General features: G+C 45.0%; 1 protein-coding gene across 3 annotated transcripts in view; it reads right to left on the minus strand.

Annotated features, from left to right (window-relative positions):
- Nucleotides 1–14,412, minus strand: part of MAPK6 (mitogen-activated protein kinase 6) — a 27,854-nt gene extending 13,442 nt beyond the window's left edge. The window contains exons 1-2 of one of the 3 annotated variants that reach the window (XM_042875942.1): nucleotides 4,152–4,576; nucleotides 3,633–3,698 (exon numbers count right to left, since the gene is read on the minus strand). The gene's annotated coding sequence lies outside the window, so the exon portion shown is untranslated. Of the gene's footprint in view, nucleotides 1–25; nucleotides 93–3,632; nucleotides 3,699–4,151; nucleotides 4,577–14,233 lie in introns of those variants that run through there. The other 2 variants (XM_042875945.1, XM_042875943.1) reach the window with 2 other exon arrangements.
- Between the last annotated feature and the right edge of the window lie 329 nt (nucleotides 14,413–14,741).

The raw sequence follows: 14,741 nt of genomic DNA on the forward strand, positions 1-14,741 counted from the left end.
TCCCCCGAACCCCCGCCGCACTCACGGGCCTCCCCCGGCTCATCGGGCGCTGCGCTGCTCACGCGGCCGGGCCCCGCGGCCCCGCCACCGGCTCCCGCCCGGCGCCCGCCCGCCTCGCCGCAGTCGCCGCCGCCGCAGCCGCCGCCATGTAACCCGGCGCGGAGGGCAGGCGGGGGCGGGGACGGCGGCGGCTCCACCTCGGCCGGGCGGGGCCGGGCCCGCGGGGTCTCAGAGGGGGGCGGGCCCAGCCTCTGGAGCCGCTCGCGGCGCTCGTCCCGCGGCCCGGGCAGCGGGCCGGGGTCCCTTAGGGACGGTTTGGCCGGCACGGAGCCGAGCGCTGCGGCTGCGCTGCCGTCAGAGGCTCGCGGACGTCGGCGTCGTCCTGTCGGTACCGCTAACGCTCCGAGCTCCAGTTAACAATTTCCCCTTCCTCCTCCAGTGCGGTCTCTGCTCCATCCTGCCGCCGCCGTCACATCACCGGCTTCGTGCGTTTGACCCGGAGCGTGTGGCTGGGCGAGGGTTCGGTTCAGAGATACCGCAGACCCGAAGGCCGGATCCGGGCAGGGCTCGCGGCTCCCTGCACAGGCGGTGCCGGCCTGCAGCGCTGGCTCCGTGTAGCCGGCGCAGGAAGCAGAGGCGGCGGGTCCGCCTGGGCTGGTGGCTGCAGGCCCGCACCGTCGTGCTCACGTTCAGTGTCTGCGTGGTGGTGGAAGAGACCGCGCAACAGGGAGGGCAGAGCGGCTCTCCTGCCCTGAAGAGAACGGTGTCACTCACATTTTCTGCGGTCCCTGTGTCATTGTGGCCTTGAACGTTTCTCCCACAAGTACCCGCACACTGCTTCCCACAGCTCACTCTCGGGCAGACATTTGCTCTCCACTCTCCTTGCCTGCAATTACATCCATCCTAACGGACGTAGGCACAGACTGTAAAACTCTACTTTTTCCTCTAAATCACAACGAATACAACAAAATAAAGCAAAATAATTCAAACCTTAAATGTTTTCCCCACTAGACTTCTAAGCAGACATCTCAATTCTTGGGTTTAGAAAGATGCAGGAAAATCACAGTGCTGCATGCAGCAGGAGGAAAGCTCAGGTTCTACTGAGGGAGTTTCAGCACCGCTCTGGGGCGTTCCCCGGGTCCCACACAGCCCTGTCAGCGCACGATGACTCAAAAGAAGATAGAACAATTAATGCTCATTTTTACTGTTTCAACCAATTATTTCTGGCTTGAGATAGTGCAGAAGTTACAGTGCATAGAGCTCTGTGCCTCCCCCCACTGCTACCCAAACAGCAGCATCCTATTGACCCTGGCAGTTGTGAATCACTAACTTGATTTTTTGTTAAATGTGCCACCATATCACACCAACTAGTAACAATAACAGTCTTTGCAGTAACGGGCGCAGGAAGAATCAGCATTGCTCTAAAGAGTGAGAAAGGGAGGAGTGGGAAGGCCAGTTTCATGGCACAAAGGATTGCAGGAGGGGAACTGGCGCAGCCCCGCTGGTACTGCCCGGTGCTGCTCACATGCACAAGCATGCCTGCTCCCCAGCCAGCTGCTCCCCTCTTACTGGGAGCAGAGCACAAGTGACTGGGGCATTTGCTAACTGCACAAATAGCTTACACAGAGAAGTCAGTAGCCAAACTGCTGCTGTTCATGACGATATTTGGTAATTTACAGGCACCCGACTATGTTGCCAACAGTGGACAAAAGTCAGAAACAGAGTGGCATCTAGCTGCCCAGCAGAACAGCACTGGAGGATTGCAGCACTGGCTGCTACAGAGGCCTGTATTTAAATACAGTCTATAAAAAACTGCAAGAGTGCATACTTGGAAGAGGTGATGTTAGGACAGTGCTCATAGCCAAGCCACAAAGGAAAATTTATTTGCATTAAAAGGAGAGATTTTGGACACACACACAAAAAAAGCAGGAGCAGCAGTGGCTTAAGTCTCTGAAAGCCAGAGCTATTTACTTAATTAAAGAATCCTTCCACCATACAAAGTATTCTCATTATGGGAGACCAAAAAATCAAGCTGACCCTAGGGCACCGCAGCAGGAAAAAAAAACATACTGCAGCCTTGCAACAGCAGCTGGAGACCCTATCACCGTACTGCGTCCACTGCACTTCTGCCAATACCCACACTGTTGTGTCACACAGGTGGAAAAGTCACACATCCAATGGAGTTTGCTGCACAGCAGCCCAGGACATTTGCAAAGTAGTGCAGCAAACACAGAGTGAGCTACAGGCGCACTCCCAAATCTCACGTAGCCCAGATGTACCACTATTTTCCTGGGTTACTAATTAATGAATCAAGATCTTTCCCCCCACCCGGAATTACTGTCTGCCATTCTAAGGGCACAGTCTTTGCGTAAATGTAGTGAATGAGATCCTTCTATCTAGGGGAAGTGTTGCTCTGCAATTTTTAGCTATCTAATCAGCCAAATTGCTAATCCATACCTGGATTTTTGATAGCTTATTAATTAGCTATAAATTCCTGCGTTGAGTTGCTTCCCCACTCCCCTATAAACACAATTATAGTGCTTGTAGATGATATGTTATATGATAACCATTTCATTCAAAAACATTTGCAGATATTAACTGCAGAGTAAGAAGAGCATTGGTCTTAGAAAGCCATAAAGCCCAGTAATTAAAAAATAATTAGAACTGAAACAATGAATCTTTTATTAGACCCAAGTTCAAAAAGATCAAACAGTAAATTCCAGTGTACTATTTCAGTCCAAGTGTGAATCACAACTTGTGGCATAAAAGGGAATAAAGCATTTTTTTTGAGCAGCCACACCCATTACAATTGGCAATGGGAGAAAGATTATGAGAAGGATGAGAAGGTTGCCCAAGGTGACTTGGCAGCTCCAAGCTTTTGTCTCAGTTTTTCTGTGGGAATCACTGCTTCCCGGGTCTCTACAGCTCCCTCTCATCATCTCAGCTACCTCTCACCAAGCAGACTCCGCTTCCAGTGAAGACGAAGGTGTTTTGGTGACACTGGCATGACACAGGTCCTGCAGCTCAATGGGGCTGCAAGCCCCTTGCTCTGCCAGCATGCAGCTTATGGTGCTGCCATTCAGCACAGAAGTCCAGGTACAACTGAGTTTCACTGAAAAGTTGGGCTGCACCTTTCCATATTGAATGTAGGATTTTCTTTTCCTTTCTTTATTATTTTACACAAACACATGTTTCTAATGTAAACTCTCTGAGTTCATTGACACCATTGTTTTCACACCAACATTATCAGCAGGTAATCACATGCAAGTCACCATCTTACTTTTTTTTTTTTTTTTTTAACCAAAAGTTGATGTCAAAATCCCTTCTAAGTTACACTGTGCAACAGCCAAAGCTCCCACGGCACAGACAGCATGCCATTGCCTTGTGCACTCGCTGCCTAGAACTAAGTTTGCTGGAGCAAAGTTTGTACCCATGTACAGCGTGATCAGGAAAAAAGCTACGAGAACATTAGAGGAGTGAGAAGAAGGGAAAAAGGCAAACCCTAAGGTCTTCAGCACTGTGTGAAACAATGGAAAAATTCAAAAGAACAGACTATTGACAAAGAGACCAATTCAAACCAAAGGCAGCAATGAACAAAGGGCAAATGAAGGTGGAAAAATAAAGTCACTCACAGAAAATGTTTAACTTTGAGGTTAGAAATAAATGGTCCTGTGACATACTTTGGAAATTCTGTGATTCTGCAGGAAAAAAAAAAAAGTCATTAAAAACTTAAAACTGAACGAGTCATTCTTCCCCCTTGGTAGATGATCAGCAATCTAGGACACTACAGTACAGCTTAACTGCATGCAAACTCCCCTCTTAATAGCTTGCACTTTATTTTAAGACAGGCAGTTCCATTGCCTTCCATTTCTGTGCCTTTACCAACACTTGGCGCATGGACACAGCGGCTGCCTAAAGCAGAAGTTGATGAAGCCATGCTAATACTGGGAGAAGAGGAAGCCATAGAACCATGGCCCAACTCGTAGCTGGGTCATCACTGAAAGCAGCCTCAGTGTGTGAGATTCACTTGGCAAAGCACGAGCTCCTCCAGATTTTGGGACCTTTTTAAAAATTCCTTGCTATCTAATTTTGCATAGAGGTTAGACATTACTACTTCATGCACAGAATAGTAAACACATAGAAAAATTTACCAAGGTAGGCAATGAAGGCAGGAGACCAAAGCATGTATTAGGTTTAAGCACATTTTACTGGTACCAATGTGTTCATGCCTGGATGCTCCAAGGGGCCTGAGTTTCTTCTAACTTCCCAGCGCAGAACACGGGAGGTGTGCTGTAGCAATGTGTAGATCCTGTCAGTGGATGAATCTACAGCTGAAAAATACTCTCAGAAAGAGAAATAGGACTGTTGTGGTAATGCAAGGCATAGGATGAAATGGTAACAAGAAGCACCAAATGTTGGGGTCTATTTTCAGCTCTTCGAAGCAAGGGAATTCTGTGTGTGACAGTCCTCCCCCATTCAATCCTGCTTCTTCTGAGTGCACTCTGGTGCTGCTCTGATCCCCACATCCAAAGCCTCAAGCAAAGCTCTTTAGAGAACATCAGCCTGCAGAAGTGGCACCAAGGTAATTGTCAGGGGCATCCCTCTACTACTATCCTGGCACAACTCTGTACTGGTCCTTGCAGCCGCAGTACAGCTAGTGTGGTAAGGAAGCATATCACTGTAAAGATGTTACTTAAATGTCAACAATACCTTGGTCACTCCAAAGTGGAGAGATGCCCTGCAAATAGGGTGGGTAGTGTCAGCAAAACCACCTTTGTATTTGTACAGCTACCTGAAAATACGTCAGCACTTCAGCAGAAGTTATAAGGGCCTGATGATGGATTTACTTAGAACAACTATATTTCATTGCAGAGCTACTGTATTTCATTGTAGAACTATAAATGTTTTCATGCATCTACTCCTGTTAGTTCCTATAGAACAGTAACCCTTCCTACTTGCAGCTTTTTGCAGCATTTTAATTGCTATTGCATTACAGAGATGAAGTGTCTGCTGTATGACTGTAAATACAGCTGGTATTGCAGTGCTTGTCATTGACAGAGAAAAAAATATCCAACTAACATTTGCTAACGTGTTCACTAGCACCCGAATCCTCTTGAAATACATTTACAGGGGGCAAAGCTCAATGCAAATACATGTGCAGCAGCTGATACACTTCTTTCAGCCTGAGGCTATGCAACTTTTACATATCAAATAGCAACAAATGTTATCTACAGGCTCTAAGGGGAGGAGCAGTGAGCAAGCTGAGGCATTTCAAACACTTTCAGAGATTACTTTGCAATAAACTGCACATGGGCTGGCTCACAGCCAGGAGGAAATCTTTGTGAGCAATCAGGAGGAGATGTGGTGCTGCCACGAGACATTCGGGACTGGAAAAGCAATGCTAACTGGTTGTGCTGAAGGAGTCTCAGACCACTGCTGCCACTCAGATGCAGCCTCTGCAGAGCCCTGCGTGGCTGGGATGTGGGCTTAAATCCAGCCTAGGTCACCTGTGTGACTGCGGTGCCTTTCAGAGTGAGGTGAAACCAGGTGGACTTCAAATCACATGGAGTACCTTTGAAACTAATTCACAGTCCATCAGGCAGGGACCATTCCCCGTCCGCTTTGCCATGCATACCGTGGTGCCTGCACCCAGAGCTCAGGGATGCAACAGATGGCGAAAGGCCAGCAGGTGAGAAGCACGGTGGGGCCAGGGCAGGTGGGCACCAGGTGGGAGTGCTGCTGCTCAGGGTGTGTGTCAGCCGTGCCCAACACTCTAATTCAGGATTCCTGAAATAGCAGAGCAGGCCTGCTTGGAAGCACGCTGCTTCTCCCAGCGCCTCCTACAGCCGCCATCAGCCTCCTACCCCCACCAGCCTCCTGAAGCTAGAGAGAGAGCTCTAGTGTCATTAACAGTGCTAATTGCATTCTCTCATCTTTTTTCTTTTTTTTTTTTTTTTTCTGTTTTTCTTTTTTTGCCTTCAGCAGATTTCAGAGAAGTAGAAACTTTTTATAGAACTTCTACCATCCAATTGTACAACACGTAACCAGCACTGCAAAAGTTAGCCTAAGTTGCTTTTGATGTACCTTTAGACATCAAAACTGAAAGATTTTACTTGAATAACAGAGAGCACTGGAACCAACTCCTCTCTCTTTTAAACCACAACTTTTTCTCAGTACACAGTCCACCATTTATTTCTAAAGGTTTTCAGTATATCAGATTATTAATTTTCCTACATTCTCCAACCCATTAAATCTCAACTTTCATTGTGATTTTCAAAGATACTTCAAGTCTTTTTCAACAGTTCTGAGATCCTTGCTTGGCAGAAATGCATTTCCAAACTATTTGTTTTCTCATGAAAACTGAGTTTTGCCTGGATGCCAGGGTCAGCAGACATTTTATAAATAGGCTTGGACAGATGACAGGAAATGATGTAAGGTATCAGTCCACTCCACAGAGGGCAACTGCCTGTAGTGCCCAGAAAAGAGGGACTTGCACCATTGACTACTACACAGGAAAACAACTGCAGAGAAGCATCACTTACTGCAGAGGGTTTCCGGTTTGTGAAGCACGAGATCTCTAGCATCCATATTACAGCTCAAGCAAAAAAAAAAAAAAAAAAAAAAAGTATTTGCTTGCAACTACAGAACAGTGAAAACCAGCATAATTAAACTTTCCTTTGAAGAGGAAAAATTGAGCAGAATTGTCTAAACTCGCTTTGTCTTTTACTAATAAGGAGGAGCTTTCTGTTCCTGACATGCTCTAAATGCCAGCAGGCATTGGAGATTCTCCAGCTTGTGACTGGTGCCAAACACCAGGATCATCTTCTTACCCTGGCGTTTACCATCAGCTTCAGCAAAGTCTCTTCCAATTCAAACTGCTTTAAATGGGCTCCAATAATAGCTGCTTAGAAGTTAATCTTTATCTATCATTTGATCCTAATAACTATCTGTTCCTCTTCGCAATATTAGTGCAGATTGGTGAAGCAATTCACTGTCACATTTTGTTTCTGTCAGCCTCCACGAAGGTAAAACTCAACCACTTACCCCCAAATAAATGCTTTAGTTGCAATAGGAGCAAAGTCCACGGTGGAATTCTCAACGGGCTGAACTTTGGCATGTTAACTGCAGCATTCCCCCAGTGCTCCCTACCAAGGTGCAGCTCTTCCTAACACCAGCCAGCCCTGCTCTCCCCATTCCTCACCACTCTTCCATACCGCTGCTGACTGACAGTGTTCTACGTACCGCGGGCTACAAGTGTTAGTGAGACACAGTGACCTACCCAGCAGATGTGCTTGCTGAGTCTCTCAGTGCTCAGAGCAGCAGGGCTGCAGCATGCAGAAGAGCTGTCTTTGGAGGGGCACCAAGGGTTCACACACAGCTCCTCTGCCCGGAGGCATCCCCACAACCACCCACAGTGTCATCTCATGCAGAGTCAGCCCCAGGCACGCTAGCATGAGGCCTCTGCTGGTGTTCTTCTTTAACAAAGAGTTAACATTTGATCCTTCTGGTGGCCCTGCTTTCAGAAATGGAGAGTTTCTGCTCATTGTTTGTTACTTATCTGTTCCCACGACAGACAAAACAGCTGAGAAGATCTTCCTACCTATGACAGGAATACATAACACACAACACATTTCTTAAGCATCTGTACTGAGTAACTGACTTTACCAATGCTCTGAATTCATAAAACTCTAAAGAAGAACTTGATTTTTTTTTGCACTGAAAGCATTGCATCTGACTGATTTTTTGTTATTTTGGAGATATTACATCCATCAGGCAGTATTAAAACGGAACCATCCCAAACCTTCTCTGTTAAATGCTGTACAAACAGAAACAGAATCCATCTGCCTATGTATAAATTCCAGGAATTAAAGCAAATCCACTCGTTAGTGGTGTTCACACATGGTGTGTGTGCACGAGAGAAAAAGAGTCTGAGAGGATACAGGAGAAGGTGGGCAAGGCTGTCAGCCTCTGTAGAGCTCAGTGAGAGTGCCAGGGCATGAGATCCAACTGTCCTTAATGATCATCAGCATAAAAAAAGCCCTAGAAATGTAAACCCGGACCTCATTCTTTTCTGCACTTGGAAAGAAAACCTTTGTATGCTGTTTGCTTCTTGACCTACAAGAAAAGTCTACATGCCTATTCATTGACAGCCTGCTCCACAAAGACATGCTCTTCTTGTACAGAGCTAATGCAGACTACTCCACAGAAATATCTCCACAGGAGAAGTCACTGAGAAGCAGCCCAATCACATCACATACAATCATGTTTGGTACAAAGCTGTTAGAACCAAAACTTATGAGACACCACATGCACCTAAAGCTGTATTTTGTGGCAGAGGGAAAGATATTCTACCCTCATTCCTTCTGTTTAATGAAACATTGGAGAAGCATTTAAGCCTCAGCTAAAATCAATTACTGATAAGACTATTTTAATAAACAGAAATGTTGCTAAACCTTATCTCAAATTTCTTTTTATTGTTTAATCTGGACACTCCCAAAACAAAGGCATCTGAGATCAATCGAAGAAGGAGAGTTTCAACCTTTGGATCAGCTCTAATTGCAATACTTCATTCTCGTGATTGCAATTCAACAGACCTTGATGTCATCACAGAAATTACATGGCTGCTCTTGCTGTCATCCAGGGCAATGTAACTGAGCACATACAGACACTATGTCTAGTGTTCCTGGCAGCTTGCAGTGACACGAGCCAGGTGAAAGCCCAGTCTCTGTTCCCTTGCACCCATTATCACAGAAGACAGGTGCACAAGTCCATTCATTCCTGTTCAGTTGCAGGAGAATATTTGTGACAAGGCCAGGCTGCTCGGTGTGAGGTTACACTTGGTACCCAAAGCGATGAAGTATTAGGCTTCAGCCACTGAGCAGTGGGAAGACTCTTCCTGGTAGTCCATCTTGAAAGAGCAGTCCAGAGGGACAGACTGCAGTCTACAAACCTCTCATCTTTTCCTTGTTATTAAATTCTCCAAAACAGATAGCCTCTCTAAGCTACAAATTGTCTCAGAAAAGATGCCGAGCATGGGTGCAAGTCTCACCCCTTGCCATGAGAGTCCAACCATCCTGACAGGTCTGGACAAAGAGTCTCCCTTGGGCTGCTCCAGCATCCTTCTTCAAGGGCAAAACTCCAAGGAAGACTTGACCCTCAGGTTGGCCTGTTACACACACACTGTCTTCAAAATGCAGTGCAATATTCGCTAAAATGAAATTGCTGTTTTCTGTCCCAGCCCAGCAAAGGTTTCAGAATGTCAGCAATTTATTTTTCCCTGTCAGACTACCCAGGCTGATATTTCCACGGTTGCATGGGCTGTCTAAATACTTGAAAAAAATGAGATTATTATGGTCTGTGATAATACTCCTGTTTAAATAATTAAGGCAATTCATTTACTTGTAGAAAAAATGATTCAAGGACTATACGTACAATCTGCGTTCAAAGTACTACCCTCAACCCAGTGTTATCATCCTTGGTCCAATGATACTTGTTAGTAAACAAGACGGACGTAATCACAGCTAGGAGTAATAGTGAATCAGTGGCAAGACTCGAACAGGCCATTGTCAAGTTGGAAAACTTCAACCAAGAGCATGAAGTAACTGCTGAAATCAAATGAAAAAGCAGAGCAGTAATTGAAACTTTTGAACCTTTCTACACAGAGGAGCAAGAAAATTTATCTTCCTGATTGCGCTAATGTTTCAGATAGCAAGAGAACATGGGAATATGGCCTTAATGTCAGCTAGTAAACTTCTGTGACCTTTCAAGGGAGCTATATCTGCCATGACGATCACGGTAATCAGAACAAGACCTGTCTGCTCTGACATACGTTGGCTGCATGAGCAGATATCTCTTTTTCTCTCCACAAGTGCTGAGTGCTTTGCTTCATTCATTGTACAAGACAGATAGTGTTCACCTGATTAGCAGTAATTGGATACCAGGAAAAATAAAATCCATGTACTGCCCTGTGTCTTATTCACCATGCCCTGCCCTGGTCTGAGGACAGAATCACAGTGGAATTTTTTACTTTACAGGGCTTAAGGGTTCTGCAAATATCCATTAATTTTATTTCTACAATCTGCAAAGTTACCAGCATATCACCATTTCCACTTTCCAGAACTGAGTCACAAAGATCAAGGTCACAATAACTGTTAATAGCAGCCAATTTGAAATTCCTAAAACTTTCAAAGCAATTGGTACTTTATTCTACCATTCAGGTTTTCAAAGTTATTAGTACTTCTTTCACCAACTGCAGATCCACAAAGTTCTGAATTTTGAACATTTGCAGGTAATTCTAGATATTTCACATAATTTCTGGATAATTCAGATAATTCTAGGCTTTGTCCAGGTTGGACTTCCCCCAGCACCAGAACATCCCCATCCCCATGTAGTTCTGTTTGCACATCTCCCACACCAGCCTCTCCACCCCCTTTCAGCTGCTCCACTGATTTCTCCAGCTCTCCTCTCATTTCCCATTCAATTCTCAGTTGCTATTTGCTTTTCTCCTTTCAAATTCAAGTACGATTTTTTTTTTTTTAACATTTTTTACAGTTTTCTCCCCTGTGTATTCCTTAAAAAATCCCAACTCATTCATTCCTCATTTCTTCTGCATTTGAGCTGCTTCCAGCTTCTTACCTGCAGGAGCCTTTGAAAGCAGTACATGGGAGGAATGGTCCACTTACATCACATTAAGGTGCCCCAACCCAACAAAACCTGCGGCAGCCCACAGATACAGTCACAGGAGAATTCCTGTTCAGAAGTTTTCTCAGCTGGAACACACCCAGCACTGACAGACTGCTTGGGGAATTTGTCTGCTACCACATCTATCCAGCCTACAAAACATGAGGTCTCCAGTTCATATACATTAAGAGATTTTTCCACGAGGATAAAACACAGCTTTGATTCCTGATTTCAAGAATGTCCTCCTGTTCTGGAACAGGCAAAGGACTTCTAAAGGCTCTCCTTGTTCACCTGTTTTAAAAGTAGGGCAAAATCAATGCTTTCCTCCAGCCCAGTTCTTGTAAAATGACAAAGCAGTTGAGCTAAATTTTCCAGCGAAGTTCAGATTTGGAAGTGTACCTGGCACAAAACCTTTCTATCCAAAGACTTAATTAGCAGTCAGTCAGGTTGCATCTATCCAAAAAGAGGCAAGAACTCCCCAGGCTGTGGCAGTGCAGGAGCTCTGTGGCCTCACCAGAGCCACACTGTACTTTGCCATGCCTCTGCCCTAACGCTGCTCCCCATCGCTTCTCCTTGTGGGCAAAGGAACAGACGCAGAGCAGCTCCTCCGTACCCAGACCCCTATCAGGCTGCACTGCACTTCTAGGCAACCTTTTCCTGACATGCCCTGGGAGCTTGAAAGCATGCTGAGAAAGTGGTGCCACGAGGGCCTTCTCACATGAGAACATATTAGAGCTGAAAAAGAGAGGATCCATGTTTGTGAGACCAAGGGGGCACTGGCGGTGTGCAGGTATGGGAGCACAGGGAGGCTGGGGGTGTGGAGGGCTCTATTTGAGGCACCCCGTGATTCCCTGTTCCATGAAAATATTCCACAATCCTATGAACTGATCTCCATCGTCAGCTTCAATAAGCTCAGTTTTTGGCTGGTTGGAGGGACTGTGCTCAGGGGATGGGAAGAGACAGCAGCAAGGCAGCGTTAGTTTGGCTTCTAGGTGGTGACAGCAGCTGTAACTTGTTATTATCTCCACATGACAAGCGCTCCGAGACACCCCCACACCAATCTTATTATGAAAAGCTAGATTTCACTAAGCTGTTTTCTAACATGTCATACCCAGGTTTTGTGGCTTCCCCTGACAGTTTCACCAAGACGGGTCACAGCAAGGAGCACAAGCTGGGGCCTGGCCTGGCCAACAGGCCCTTCCCACTGCCCCGCTCTCTGACCTTCACAGATGCTGTTCCACCTGTCTGTCATTCAGCAGCAGGTCTGCTCCTGGGGTCTTTACTGAGTGAGGGACACGAGCAGCAGACCCCAAAATGAGATCTGTTCTTCCTGCTGCCCCTGCTCACGTGAGCTACCCTCTGCCACCCTGCAGGGCCTCACTCGGTGCTGCCACCATCACCCAAGGAAGGCACACAAGCAGAATGCTCACAGTTAGGGCAAGCAGAGCCTAGAAAGTACCTCCCCGAATTCACCTTCTGCTCTTTAAAACCAGTGTTTATTGTGCTGCAGGTGATGGCAGCCCCAGTCTACCCTCACTCACTCATGTTTTCCCACGTGCCAAGATGAAGCTTCGACACTCCTCTCCGTCTGCAGGAACGGTGCTGTGCTTACATAAAGCTTCAGACAACGCCAAATTGAATGTCTGACCGAGGACAATCTTCTGTTAAATATATATTTTTTGTCTTTTCCAGAGATCTATCTTCTGTGCATTCCTGACCTCCAGAAAGTATTTCCATCTCACACATTGTATAGCAATCCTCTTAACAAGGGAACATTTTGTTAGAGCTTTAAATTGGGTTACGTAAATTATTTGTAGTTCTGACAGCAGGTTTCTCTTCCATCCACAAGGATGGATGGCTGTTAGGAGATTGCTACAAGGTTCATTTGCAATCACAGCAAATAATCATCTGAGGGCACTATTTGGAATGGGATGTTACCTAGGGATACACGGTAAGTTTAATAAGGTATAAAAGCTTTTATAAAAGCAGCATATTTGATAAATAATTTGCAGTACAGTAATCTTCACACAAATAAAAAAACTACGACTGATGTGAATGGGAAGTTAAAGAAAAAAAATACTTCTGACTCCCATAAACTTTAGGAGGAAGAGAATACAGATGGGAAAAAATATCAATTTATCTATATAAACAGAGAGAGCACACACAGCTGCCTGCCAGCGAGTGCTGCCTGGCACCAAGCACATCCCAGCCCGAGCTTACCTTTGCTTACAATGGGAATTCAAAGCAGTTGAATTCAGCAGTTGAATGGGCACTTTGCATCCAGTTAAGTACTTGCTCAGAAAAAAAAGCACAGAGCAGAAAAGTTGTTCAAGAAGTACTAGCACTACTTTTAGCACTGCATTCGAAGGCTCTGTGATTGAAGAAAGATATTTTTCAGCGCTCTGTTCCTACTCTTCCTTCTCAGCACCTCTCTCGTCAGAAAATTTGGAATGGGAAAAAGTCACAGGCAGTGCAGTGTCCCTCCTTCCTTCCTGCAGCCACTGTTCAGGCTGACTGGAGCACTGAGTTTCTAACAGTTTCTTCAGGAGTAGGAAAAGAAGAGCACGATTTATAAATCAGGTCACACTCTTTTTTTTTTTTTTTTTTTTTTTTTTTTTTTAAGGTTCCCCATTCAATTTGTGAGCAGCTTTAAAAATAAAAACAACAAACAAATTAAGCAGTATTTTATTCAAACTGAAAGCGTTTTGTTTCACTTTAGAACATGGATCACTTAAGGGAAAAATTTGAAGTGAGGATTTTCAGATCAAAATGCAGACATTTCATTTTAAAATCTCTGTAAGAGTATCTCAGATTTTTCTCCTTAAGTGACAAGAGCAGTGAGTTAAAATTCTAGGAAGTTTGGGCAAGTTTTCACAAAGTTTTAAGCATTAGCAATTGGGAAGATCCAGAAAAGCCTCTTTCTACACTGCCCTGTTGGCACTAAGCCCTCCCCAGCAGCAGTCCAGGCACCAACAAAACCAGCCACCCTTTCCACAACGTGAAGGCACTACAAGAAGTGAGACCTCAGATGAGAAAGAGTGCGCGGTTTGTTGAACCACTCACACACACGCACAAACACAAGAAACATTCTAAAGGTGTTGAGCAGAGGAGGACCTTTACTCACAGGACTGAACATTTTCTGACCTCCCTGTGAATACTTCACCTTGGTGTTTCCAATCCTACTGAGATAACTCATAGTGCTGTATTTCTTTCCTATCCCCTCCCCTTCTTTGATGCTGAGTACTTATTTTCAGCAGTCTTTACAGATCGTCACCTTATTAATTAGCAGTCTGTCTTATAACACTTCATCCACAGAGAATGCAATGCGTTAGTACTTCTTGGTACAACATTAGTTATTCCTCTGAATTATCTGGAGGCATTAGTTGACTAAAGTACAATGCTTTCATTTGCATAAAAGACCACCTATTGCTATTTTGGTTATTCTCAAGAGAGAGGCTTTTAAATGCTAGGTAGAAAGTTCGATCTTAATCCTTTATACTTTTCTCTCTAAACACACAGATCTCATAGGAGAATACACAGACATTTAACTTACCATTACTGAAGCTATCTTTTGACTTCCTCAGCATCATTAATAATTAAGCAGAAAGAACAGAGCGAAACAATTATCCTAATGACACCACACCAGAACTAACAAAATGATTTTTAAAAAGTCATACAGAACAAGTGAGAAGGTCGACCAGAAAGTGCTAGTCAGGAATAGCCGTGATCTGATGAGGAGGAGGAGGTTATGTTTCTGTGATATGAGCACCGCACAGCTGTTACTCTAGTAATAATTCATCATATTAATATTTAAATGAGAGGAGGAGGGCAGGAGATTGTGTGTGACTCAACGGTCCCTCCCTATCCTTAAGCAGAAAAATAGGCCACCAATACGGACAGAGCATTGGGAGCTACAGAGTGGGAAGGTTTGTTTTTATTTCCTCTTGAATAAAAGTGGGCAAACTGGTGCCCAAATAGTCTCCAAACTAAATTCTGTTAATGCTTCCAGAAGAAGCCATTGCCTAAAGACCAAATTGATCAGGGAATTACTGCTCTAGGTC

This window comes from Lagopus leucura, unplaced genomic scaffold, assembly GCF_019238085.1.
Source record: "Lagopus leucura isolate 7727_CA_CO unplaced genomic scaffold, USGS_WTPT01 Super-Scaffold_100015, whole genome shotgun sequence".
Lineage (NCBI taxonomy): Eukaryota > Metazoa > Chordata > Aves > Galliformes > Phasianidae > Lagopus > Lagopus leucura.